The sequence below is a fragment of the Orbicella franksi genome, chromosome 8 (assembly GCF_964199315.1).
Source record: "Orbicella franksi chromosome 8, jaOrbFran1.1, whole genome shotgun sequence".
NCBI classification, from domain to species: Eukaryota; Metazoa; Cnidaria; class Anthozoa; order Scleractinia; family Merulinidae; genus Orbicella; species Orbicella franksi.
This window is the reverse complement of record NC_138152.1, coordinates 3,665,300-3,678,676: the sequence shown is the minus strand read 5'-3', so window position 1 is coordinate 3,678,676 and position 13,377 is coordinate 3,665,300. Positions and strand designations below refer to the sequence as shown.

Here is a 13,377-nt window from a genome sequence, read left to right as displayed (position 1 = left end):
ACCAGCTGATCAGTAAGGGTAATCCTTACCACTAACAGATCAATAAGGGTAATCTTTACCACCGACCGATGAATAAGGATAATCTTTACCACCAAGAGATCAATTAGGGTAATCTCTACCACCAAGACATCAATAAAGATAATCTTTACCGCCGAATGATTAATAAGGGTAATCTTTACCACCGACCTATCAATAAGGGTAATTTTTACCAGCAACCGATGTGGAAGGGTAATCTTTACCAGCAAGCGATCTATAAGGGTAATCTTTCTCAGCAACTGATCAATAAGGGTAATTTTTATCAGCAACCGATCTATAAGGGTAATCTTTACCAGAAACCGATCAATAAGGGTACTCTTTAGCACCAACCGATCAATAAAGGTAATCTTTAACAGCAAACGATCAATAAGGGTAATCTCTTCAGTAAATGGATAGCTGACTGCGAATATTACGAAAACTTGATAATATAAGATAAGTCATATTCTGTCTTTCTATTACACGAAAAAAACTAAACTTCAGACCGTCCAAGTTAAGCTTCTTCACAGAAAAATTGCAAGGAATGATTATCTCTATAAAATAGGCATCTCTTTAACAGACGTATACTTTCTGTCAACAAAACACAGAAAGCCTGATCCATCTCTTCTGGGACTGTGAAGTCGTTCAAACCTTCTGGCAAAACATCCAACATTGGTTGATACAGCATCAGATAAAGCCACAGAACTTTTCTTTGACCCTACCAACCTGCCTGGGACTAGTTGATAGTACAGAGGATATACTTCTACACCATGCACTTCTAATTGGGAGATATCACATTTATTCATGGAAAATAAAGAAAATTCTCCCGAATTTACAAGTATTTTCACATACTTTCCTTAAGTGCCTAGAAATCGAAAAATGTTATGCTTGGAAGACAAATACTGTTAAGAGGGACAAATTGAAATGGAATCTATTCAAATGAACTGTGACTTCAATACACCCTTTTTAGCAGCTCCCCTTTTGCTAGTCAATTTTCTTTCTGAATTTAATCTTTATTTTTCCAAAACCTTACACCAGGACTAGCGGCCTCCTTTGTAGTTTTTGTCCTTTTTTTCTTTTCCCTTTTCTCTGTTGTTTCTTATCTTGTACGCGCTTTTTATAATGAGGATGCTTCCCCAATTATAGACATAACATTTCAAATCAACTAAAAACAAACTCATTAAGTAGTTAAGAAATATAGGGAAGTGTGCACTAGTATTATGTAGTAACGTGTGGTACTTAGTAGGAAAAAAAAAAAAACAATGGTAATAAATAGTATTATCTTTTGGTAGAAATATAAGCAACGTGAAATTATGAACGTTTTTTTTTTAGGCAAAGCGAAGGCGTTATTGTAAAAACTATAAAAGGGATTACTCCTGCCTAAATAATATCATATACAATAGGGGGAGGGGAAAAAGTACCGGAATGTAAGTGGTGTAAGCATAACCAAGTAAGCAGTAGATAAATATTGTACTGTAACTGCGGTGTAAGCACTGTAAAGTAAGGAATGTAACACAATTGTATGAAGGATGTTTCGTGTAACTATTACATGTGTAGGGAATGTAAGCATTGTATTGTAAGTATTTTGCATTGTAGGTTTTTCTTTTCGGCCGGGGGTGGGGGGGGGGGGTCTGGTAGTGTGGAAATAAATTTTAAAAAAAAATCTTTACCATCAGCCGATCAATAAGGCTATCCTTTACCACCAACTGATCAGTAAGGGTAATCTTTACCTCCGACCGATCAATAAGCGTACTCTTTACCACCAACCGATCTTAAGGGTAATCTTTATTACCAACCAAACAGTAAGGGTAATCTTCACCACCAACCGATAAATAACGATAATCTTTACCACTCACCGATCAATAGGGGTAATCTCTACCACCAACCGATCTTAAGGGTAATCTTTACCAACAACTGATCAGTAAGGGTAATCTTTACCACCATTTTCCGAGCTGATACCAGTTTATTTTTGTTGAATTTAATTTGTGAAAATTTAATTTTACATATTTTTCATATAATTATTATACTTTTTCGATGTTGCGGGATGTTACGGAATATTCCATGTTCCTGGTTTTATCGACTCCGTAGGCAAGTGACATTTGAGCCAACTATTGTAAAAGAGAAAGGGCTAATTGATTTAAGTTGTCTACACATGTATCAGTTATTACAGTCAACGCGCTTCGAAATGTATTTACTTGTGATACTTCACTTTGACTCTGCCCTAGGGGAGAGGGGGGGGGGGGGGCGGATGTTGCTCCCTTATATCGGCTATATAGGTATGTCCAGCGTCAGACACAACGGGGACATGTTTTTAAGACACTTTAGTCAGAAGTAGAGTATCGATTTTGGTCATTTGGTCTCAAACTAGGTATGGTTTTTGCACTCTAGTCTTGAATTAGGTATGTTTCTAAGAGGAAGCTACTTGTTTCATCAATATCGATAAGACCAGCAAATAAAGCCATTCACAATACCTTTAACATGATTCTGAACTACAGAACTACGGCAGGTCTGAAACAGGGTATTAATTTAGGGGTCAGGCCATGAATAGGTTAGAAAAATCGCAGACTTTGGTCTTAAATGGGGTAAGTGCTTTGGGAAGCGGGCCGCACAGCCCCGCCAAATTTTTCAGAAATTCAAAGTATTAAGTGTGAGGCTAAATAAAGCTAATAGGCCAAAGCATTTGACGCATAATTTTTCCATTTCTGTGCCGGGTAGTCCTTGATTCGCATGGATGCGGCACTCTACGTTTCGTTGTCAGTGACGCAGTATATTTTTCTTTTCAAAAAGGACGCCTCATGTGTGACGACAGTTGTGCAATTATACCTCCACTTTCGCTTGAATATTATGAAGCTAAAATATCGGTGTTTTCATGGAAACCAGCTCTTGAAATGCCGCGGTATGTCGAAATACAGATTTTCTTATTTTTAAAAGCGCGCTCTACTGAAGAAGTAAAGGTACTGGAATTGTGGCGGAAACTTCGAGAAATACAACTTAATCTGGAAAATGTCGACACCTACAATATGAAGAAAAACCTCATAAAAAGCCATATTGTGCCTATTTTGCAATATGCCCACGTTAATTAAATTACAATATGATGAATTAGTTACTTTCCACAATATATCGTACCTGTAGTATCGTCCAAACGCACCAAGTGCGTGTTCTTTTCCCGTAAACAGCCACAGAATAGGGGCGGGATTGTTATTCCTGACAAGTGTTCTGATTGACCAAAATAATGTCGCCGTAGTTGTGATCTTTATCACGTTTAAATCAAGCACGGAAACAGATATCTTCGTTTTTCTAGAATACATCGTTTCAGTAAGACTTAGGAACATTTAAGTCGCCAATCATTTCTACCTGCATGACACTTTAATTTCCTTTTCTTTCCGTGTCACGAAATAAAATTTAGTTTCAAGAAGTTATTTTTGCTGAACATGTTTACCTTGTGAATTACAAGCGTTTACCCTGATAACATTCATACTCAGTATGTCAATAAATCACTCTGAAACGAAAAACAGTACCGTTTCTTTGTTGAACTAAACAAAACTAACTGCTTCCATCGGTTTAAAATAACCCATTGGTTAAAAAAAATAAATATATTTCTTTTTCACTATCACTATCAAGTCCAGTTCGCAGTTTTCTTGTCTAAGATAATACCGAGAAACGAGAGTTTCACTGAAATGTTGCAAATGACACATTTTGTTTTTGGCTGAAATTTTGCCGCCGTATTTACATTACCAATTACGAACTTTACTCTGATTGGATATTACAAACCACTATGTAAATAGTTCACCCCTGAACTGAAAACAATACCTTTTCGCTTCTGAGAAAACGAAACAAAACGCTAGGTACAGTGGAACCTCGATATAACGAAGGGCCAAGAGACTGGCAAAATATATTGGTAGTAGAAAACGAGTTACTTTATAGACCCTAATCATAAATGGCTGCCAATTTAAAATTCTTTTGTATGTATTTAAATTAGTCCAACTAGCCTCGTTTAAAAGTAAAAATTCTTTTGAATTATCAACTCAAAAACGAGGTTAGTTGGGCTAATTTTAATACTTACAAAATAATTTTTAATTGGGAGCCATTTATGAATAGGTTCTATTCGATTTCAGCATTTGTACGTGGCATAAAATGAAATTCAAGGCAATAAAGCTTTAGGTAAACGACTTACGTAAAAACCTACCTCTTGCCGTTCAAAACGCGAGTCAAAAAGCTCAATCCTGACTTCTGGATCCGGTCACGTGACCCCTAGCGGTTCACCGCTCGCGGGAAACGTGGATCTAAAGTCTCTTATGTCTTCGGACAAATATTCGAGCACATCTTTGCGCCAAACAGAGGCTATTCTTTGTATATGCAAATGGTCCTGCCTATATAACATGACGTGTGCAGTTGCATTTTTTTTCTTCGAGTCTAACTGTGAGTTTGTTAAAATTTCTGGCAGTCAAGGGTAGAAACTAGCCAGGAACTTCCAAAATTGTCCCTTCGCATTGACCTTCGAGCCAGAAAGCCAGCAAGCAAAGTGTAACTGAACTCGGATGAAATAACGCGCGTGATTAGTACCAGTACAGGCATAAATGAGATAAGACTGGCCCATCATACCCCTTTTGACAGCACGGTGTGTTTTTCAAACATTGCTTGGTAGGGAAAATTCAGAGAAACTTTCAAAAGATATTCCGACAAGTATTATTTATAAGGAATTACCTTAAACAGTTTGCATTATTTTAGCATCCAAGCGATGAAGCACTTTATTTCCTCAATTGCGCACACTTATAACTCGACACCTAGTATTTAATATTCTGCTACACGTATGTAGCTGTATAATATTATTAATGACATCTATAACAAAATTCTCGATCGTGATTGGTTCTTCGCGCGCCTATTTGTCATGTAATCGGCGCGCGATCACGTGGGTGTCCAATTACAGGTATCAAATTTGAACCTCGTGTTGTCCAATTCAGGGAGTAATCGTGCTCATAATTTCAAATCGGCCTCGCTCTTCGCCCTCGTCCGATTTTGACATTACTCGCGCGATTACTCCCTGGATTGTACTCCACTCGGTCAAATTGCTATTACTTATAATCCTTCACGTGTTTTCACTCGCGCGCGATTTGTCTAAATCCGTCTCGTTATCGAATACTCTCCAACTAAAACTGAGGAATCTCCCACTGATATTCACCAATTTTCAAAACCGCGCGCGTTGTGAAAATATTTGAAGGAAAATAAAGACAATAGCCTCCACTTGACTTTGAAAATATGCTCGGATACTTGTCCTTGGACGTCATTATCTTTTTCTCCCAGCTCACAGTTTTCCTTGAGCTACACTCTCGGAAAACTGTTCGCTTCTCGGAACCGGAACAGACAATGTCCGCGGAAAAGTTTCCTAGCATATTTTGGCGCCAGATGGAGGCTATTGTTTATATAGCTGTACAAATTTGAAACGGATTGTATTTCCTTAGCGAGAACCGAATATTAAGAAGCGATAAAACTAAAACTGAGTGATCTGTTAGAGTCGTTTCACGGGGTGCTAACACTGTGTTATTTATATTCATGCTACGCATTTTTACTTCTTATGAATGGAGTTAGATGATAAAAACTGTATATTAGCGCCACTAAAGGAATTGAACATTTCTCCTGAGAGACAATATTCATTGAAGAAGGAGGACAGACAAAGCTGTTAGAAATATCTTAACGTACTATTGAAAGACAAAACAGTTCTACGTGTTTGGTATGAGTAGTTGTTCAATAAATTACTGAAATATCCTCCAGAAAGTATTGAACATGTTCTTTTCAAGCTGAAGCGCTGCTTTTTTCCTCGTAGAATCTTGCGTGCGCACTTAAGGAACATGTTGCTATTGCATCGTATGGTTATCGATAGATACGTTCAACGATCCGCCAGGGAAAATTGGGCATGTTCTTTTCGAGCTGAAGCGCTGTTTTTTTTCCTTGAAGAATCTTGCGTGCGCACTTAAGGAACATGTTGCTATCGTATTGTATGGTTATAGACAAATACTTTCTATGTTCCCCCAGAGAGAATCGAGCATGTTCTTTTCGAGCTGAAGCGCTGTTTTCTTCCTTGTAGAATCTTGCGTGCGCACTCAAGGAACATGTTGCTATCGTATCGTATGGTTATAGACAGATACTTTCAACGATCCCCTAGAGAGAATTGAGCATGCTCTTTTCGAGCTGACGCGCTGTTTTCTTCCTTGTAGAATCTTGCGTGCGCACTTAAGGAACATGCTGCTATCGTATCGTATGGTTATAGACAGATACTTTCAACGATCCGCCAGGGAGAATTGAAGGGGTGGCGAATGGTTCTTTAAAAGCCCATGATCTCGCAAAATTTTCGCCGAATTTCGCGGGTCTCGCAGTCTCGTTTTTTAGCGGTTATCTGCGTCTCGCAGTCTCAATTTTTCTCACAAAACTGTCTCGCAGTCTCGATTTTTTTCAAGGCTAAGAAAGTCGTTAAATACCGATTTGTTTATTTTTTATTTATAAAGTTAAATGACATCACAACATCTTAGAACCTGAACGTCTTGAGTTTGCATTTAAAACCCTTTAAAGTCTCGATCTCGCAATTGAAGAATTCAAAAGGTCTCGGGCTCGCAAAGAAAAACGCTAATCTCGTCGTCTCGCAGTCTCGCATTTACCATTCGTCACCCCTAATTGAGCATGTTCTTTCCGAGCTGAAGCGCTGTTTTCTTCCTTATAGAACCTTACGTGCGCACTTAAGGAACATGTTGCTATGGTATCGTATCGTTATAGATAGATACGTTCAACGATCTAGCAGTCGTCTTTCTATTTAACAGTTAGCTCGAGATTTCCATCACGTGATAGTTGATGAGGAGCAGCTCGGGTCAACTATCAATCGTACCAATCGAGAGTGAGTAATCTAATTGTTTCAGTATAAATCTACTAGTTAACTGATGAATTATCTAAATCCTTTTCGCAGACATTTCTAAAAAGCGAAGAAGTAACTGCCATTTTGTTGACAAGCGCACACTGCTGGGCTACTCACTATATAGATCATCTATCTATCTCGATCATCCTCTCTTGTTACAACAGAATGGATGGTGAGTAAAGTAGCCAAAGCAAACGGCGTTCGCGATATAATTATAGAACCTAGTAGATTTATACGAAACTGTAGGTATTGAAAATATCAAACCGTGCTATTTTTAACAGGTTACTTAAAGAAAAGAAAAAAAATTTTCTTCGTGTTTGGCTTGCTAGATGTTCTATCTAATTGTCTAAAGATCTTTCATGAAGTATTGATCATTTTCTTCTTTCGGTTGTGCGCAGAAGCGACCCTGAAGCGCGTTTACTTTCCAATAGATCCTTATACGCGCGCGCATAAGGAACAGGTTGCTATCGCACTCTTATAAATACGTTCGACAGTTATGAGTCTTATTTCTGTATTAAACTGATGACAATATTAAACAGTGCTATTTCTAACTTGTTATGTAAAGCAAAAAAGATGGTCTACGTTATTTGTTTGCACAGTTGTTCTGTCTAATTAATCAAGAATCTGCTAAGGAGTATTGATCGTGTTCTTTTGAAGCTGAAGTGCTATTTCCTCTCAGGCGCTTGCGCACGCCCATATAAGGAACGGGTTACTATCGTATCGTTACAGATACGTTTAACAGTCTAGAAAGATTTTGTACGTGTTTGGTTTGCATAGTTTCTCTATCCAATTATTGAAAGATCTTCAAGGAAGCATCGATCATGTTCTTCTGCGGTTTGCACGCAGAAGCGCTTTTATTTTTCTAAAGACCGTTGTGCACCCATAAAACAACAGGTTATTATCGTAACCCTACTTGTAACTAGATGCGTTCAAAAGTCTAGCGGTCTTTTTTTCCACTCGATATCAAAACATATTAAGTAAAATCTCAAACATTGCTGTTTCTAACGAAGCAAGGCTGGTTTCTGCATTGTTGATTGTTCACGTTTACTTAGTACGCAATTAATTTGTCGTTTTAGCTATGTTTGTTATTGCAGAGTCGCTCTTTGACCTCGAAAAAGTCCGGTACATGTATTTAGTTTGTTTTTTTTTATCGCTGAAACACTAAGCAATATGATTTCCTTGTACGAGCACACGCAGTGTTCGACGGCGGGTGTTTGATATCCTGCTATCGTATTTCTACCACTATAAATATATCAGGTTTAAACGTTCCACGTTAGATTATTCACTCCAAGGAATAGTGATCACTTAGAACTGAACATCAAGCCGAAATGTTCTCTGCAAGGAATAACGTGTTTCTGCTGGTTTGTTGCCTGATGCTCAGTGGTGTCGGAGGTAAGATAAATTTCTTTTTTTCTCTTGAAGAAAAGAAGTAGCGCCTCTTTTGCCTTAACGTTTTACTTGAGGACGAGTTGGAAAGAAATGCGCAAACAATTTGCAGTCTGTATCAGTTATCACTGCTATCCTCGATTTTAATCTTCCTTGTTCGGAACCATTAATTTGGAAAGTGTTGGGTGATCAGTAAAACTAACTCTACCGTTCGAACGATCTAGTATGATGTACATTTGACTATGTTCATCAAACGAAAGTGTTTGTTGGTATCACGCGACATCGCCTTTTCTATAACGTCACAAAATGTATTTTGTAAACTGGGAAGGTTGAGGAACACATTTAAAAACGTTTGTCTATCGAAATTTTTTAACAGTTTCTGTGTTCCCTCTCTGTCTGTTATGATGGTATCTGTGATTAAGAAGTTATTAAACTCCTTCTTAAGTCACGTGACCTATTCCACTAATAGCGCGAGGGCTAGTAATCTCCGGCATGGTATCGATGCTTCAAAAGTAACAAGTTGCGGTAACCAAGTAAATTTTCACATGCCTTGAGGACGTTCAGTTTCGTTCGGATTCCAGGATATCAGAAGAATAAAGAAGCAAAAAAAGACAAGATGTTGTTCCTGCCTTTATCAAAGAAAATATTCGCTATACGAGATTAGGGAAAGTTAAATAAGTTGGAGTTATTAGCCCTCGCCTGTACTATTTCCACGCGAGAAGAAGTCAATAACGAGAATTTTAGCAACAAAAGAGGTCATGTTATATAGACAAGTTGAGGGCCGCCTTTTTAAGTACCCACGCTTGCCTAAAGTGGACTGGCTATACAGACTAAGTCTGTAGCGATAGTCGGCGCGAAAAACTCTGTTAACAGCGTTTACTGTTAAAGCCTTTCAGTAAACAAATAGCTTGAGTAAGTGTTCAATTCTGACAGTAAATCAACTTTGTGTTAATTACTAGGTATTATCCGTAGTGCAATCTCCTGCGATGAGAGGTACTGATGAGTTATTAACTGTTTATTACAGAAATTGTATTTATGGAAGTAATAGCTTTGCCCGACATTTTCTGCGACGATATTAAAACAAAGAGTTAATTAAAAGGACTCCAGCTTCAACATGTTACATGCACGACAAAGGGCGCAGATTATTACATCGCTCGTTTCCGAAAACAGTGGGGAGTGATATGAAGCTCATTTAGCAGGTGTGCTTCCCAAAAGTACACAAGACTTTACAAGGACAGATCTACCTCAATTTGGTTTTATTTACAATCGCCCAAAGGACTTCTGCGAAAATAAAATTGATTCTCACTAAATGCAATTTTAAAATTAATTTTCGAAATCGAAATTAAGTCAAATTTGCTGTCATTTTGGTACACCATTTACTTTTCACCTCTCTCAGTCCTTGTCCGTAACAGAGGAATTCTGACTTAGAATAAGGAACATGTACATGTAAAATAAACTAGTTTAGTCAGACAGAATTTTCTTCGATTTTAGTAACAAATCTGAAAAAAAAAAAAAAAAAAAGCGAGATAATGCAAGGACTGCACTATGGAAACACTTCTTTTCTCCGGAGTTATTCCAGCGATGTGTTGATCTAGTCGTGAGGGTAAAGAAAGAAAACAAATTTATTTTAAAAAATGATTAAAAATATAGCAAAATAAATCATAGGCACTGTTATTATCTTCTAAGCAAATTTCATAAAAAGAAGTTATTTGGTGAGGAGAGTAACAATACATTTATCGTCCTTAGATTAAAGAGACATAAACCGAGTCAAAATTAAATTACACAACTGCAGTGTATAAATGTTACTAAAGGTAAATAAACAACCGAAAGAGAGAAGATACTACAGAATATATATATATATTTTTTTTTCGTATAGTTTTTGGGAAGCAGGGCCAGGGATGGAGCAGTGGTGGGAGCGACCGCCTCTCACCAATGTGGCCCGAATTCGATTCCGTCCCGGGCCATATGTGGGTTGAGTTTGTTGTTTGGTTCTCTCCTTACTCCGAGGGTTTTTCTCCGCGTCGGGTTCTCCAGTTTTCCACCCTTTACAAAAACCAACATCTCCAAATTCCAATTTGACTAGGATAAAGGACCCGCATGAAAACCGGGTAGGGCTGATGTGGCTTCCTCTCTAAATATTGTAATCTTGCACCATCACGCAGAACTGTATTCAAGGTAAATATCTCACTAAAGACAGCATGATCAGACATAGTAGCAAATGAGTTGCGATGTTGCCTTAAATAAGATTACACTGGTTCTCGAATGGCTGCCATATCAATTTCTGAAGAATATAAATTTGCTAACTCAAAACATGCCTCAAGTAGGATTTCAAAAACATTCGCTTCGTTTAACATGTCTCACAAAATCTTTAAAGATTGCATAGTTAAGTTCAAGAAAACAGTCTACTGGACAAGAACACTTTCCTGGGTAAGTTAAGCAATAGGTTATGAAATGCTGACTTCGGTAGTTTGTGCCCGGTTGTGGCAGTCCACCTCTAGCGGTGACATTATTTGTTTCTTTGGTACGAAGTGGTATATTCCAACTGATAATATGTGCTTGTTTATTAAAGATTAAAGCTTCCATGAGGAGTATGAGGAATTCTTCCTTTAAAAAATTAAATATTTCCCTTTGTATCTATAAATATCAACTGCGGAACATTGAAAATAAAATAAGCATCGCGGACTGGAATAAGCCTCCTCGCAAACACTATTTACACTATGTCTCTTCTGGTAAACAGGAAAGCTCAATGTCAGCAAGAATGCACCAAGTCTTAAACATACACATAGCATAATTGTCGACTCATGGATTGAACTGTGAAAGTGTCGATAGAGTAAAAACTCTCGACGCTTAAAATATATTCAATTGCAAACCAACAAATATTTGAGGCAATTTTTGAAATGGCTAGTCTCGATGTTGTTTCCGTTATGGACGCCTTGAGTTGTGAATACACTGATTCAATGAATATCGTGTGTCAAAGTTGCTTTAAACTTTTTGTTTGGACTAAGCGTTAGACACGCAGGTTCAAATTGCTAAACTCGTTGGTTCATTTGGCACGTAGACCGAGTGAAAGTGGACTCGTTGCATGGTTCGATGCGACACACCGAACGATGATCAGCGAGCTCTATGCAATTTTCACAGTTCAATTCAATACACAAAGTCGAAACAACGAACAATTAAGGCTAATGCAACAAAACGACCTTCTGAAATGTCTCACCTTCTGTTCTTTTACTGAACACGTTGCTATGGTCGATCTAGAATCTAGAAAGCGAGTGATCCGAGTAAAATTACAGTAATATTACTCCTGTCAAACTTAGGTCATCACGCTTCCAAAATAGCTCCAGCAGTGACGTTTCGAGCATAAATAAAGGTTATTGATTAATTGATTGATTGATTGATTGATTGTCATTTTTGTCGATTTGCGTCGACGATGAAAAGGAACGCTGGGCAAACCTCACCGTGGCCTGCCACAGGCATCCCACGGAATTAGGGAACCTCTCGCCAGGTTGAGTCTTTTAAGGGACGTCAATGAGCCTCCCATTTTTCCTTGGGGTGTGGCTGCGGTAACACGAAGGCTATAAACTTTAATTCCTGTATGTCGAGACTGAGTTTTCATCGTGGATGATTTTTCACCTGAACTAAAAGCAAGGCTGAGCTTTCAGCATGAGGTTGAGTTTTCACCGGGATTTAGACCCTTGTAAAAGCGAAACTGAGGTTATATAGCATGGGTGGCGTTCCACAGGGATATGGATATAGGTGCTTGTAAAAGCGAGGTTGAGGTTTCAGGGAGGGAAAATTTCACCGTTTTTACTAAAAGCGAGGCTGTGGTTTTAGCGTGAGTGAGTCAGTTTTCACTGGAATTTAGTAGCTTGTGAAAGCGAGGCAGGGGTTTCAGGGTAGGCGAGTTTCTTTAGCCAAATTTAGACGACTGTAAAAGCGAAGCTGAGTTTCAGCGTGGGTGAGTTGGTTTTCACTGGAAGACGCCTGTAACTGAGGGAGGTTGAGGTTTAAGCCCGGCTGAATTTTCACCAAATATCCATATGAAAATGATCCCCGTTCAGCGAGGCGTGTTTCGTCTGTCGGATGACTAATGATGGAATTTATACGATTGTAAATCGAACATGAGTTTTCACAGGTTACCTGTTAGAATGATTAGTTTAGCGATCCTCATTTGGTAGATGTTTTCAGAGGTCTGCCAATCCCTTTGGGAGCCGTGAACATGTCAATGAATTACACTCAGTTGTGTTACACTGTGCAAATATAAGGGTTTGCATCGTGAATGTAACGATCGTTTATAACAGTCCGAATATGGAAAACACATTCAATGAGAACAACTTACGTGGACTCTTCTGTGCACTACTTATGTTTCCCTGACGTCTGAAGGCCCTTTCAAAGCTATTCCAGTGAGTTTTTGCATAACTATTTTCCTCTCTTTGTTCAAGCGAATCTATTCACTGAACATAATTGCATCTCCTCCATTGGATTGTGCTTCCACTCTTCAACGGAAAACTACGTTGAACTAGATTGTCAAATTGTCGTGAATTCTTTGGTAACATGTTTCGTCTTCTTGTGCGACATTGTCAAACAAAATGAAACCACGGATCATTTGAACTATGTTGTCATTACTAAGGCTGTAAAACAGCGATAAAATAAATGTTCGTTGTTTTTAAGAATTTCGTGGCACTATGGCAACAGCTGCTCTGTTGATCTAGATGCATTTATTTATCTTAATTCTTTTGTGCAATGATTTTCTTCTACATGTACCAGGGTATACATTATTTTCTTTAGCAAAAAGTAAAATTGTTTCCGGTAACCAAAATAACTGTTAACCACTTAGTGACTCTGAAAAACCTTTTTCTTCATGCCAAGGCAAATCACTTGAAATGGCACAATCGAAAACAATACTTTAACCGTTTGACTTTTTGCAAGCTGTTTTAGTCGCCTTACATCAAAGTTGTATAAGAATTCAGAGCTGAGTATTTTGTTCTGAGACAGGTTTTATCTTGAACAATTAACTTATTTGACCTGAGCAGAATTCACAAATCACGTTAGTAGGCGTCTCCTTGATTTTGTAACGCATC

The 13,377-nt window shown here is 38.2% G+C and overlaps 1 protein-coding gene across 1 annotated transcript in view; it reads left to right on the top strand.

Annotated features, from left to right (window-relative positions):
- The window catches only part of LOC145495979 (uncharacterized), a 47,614-nt gene that overhangs the window by 20,765 nt on the left and 13,472 nt on the right, over positions 1–13,377 (top strand). The gene's annotated exons all lie outside the window — the stretch shown is intronic.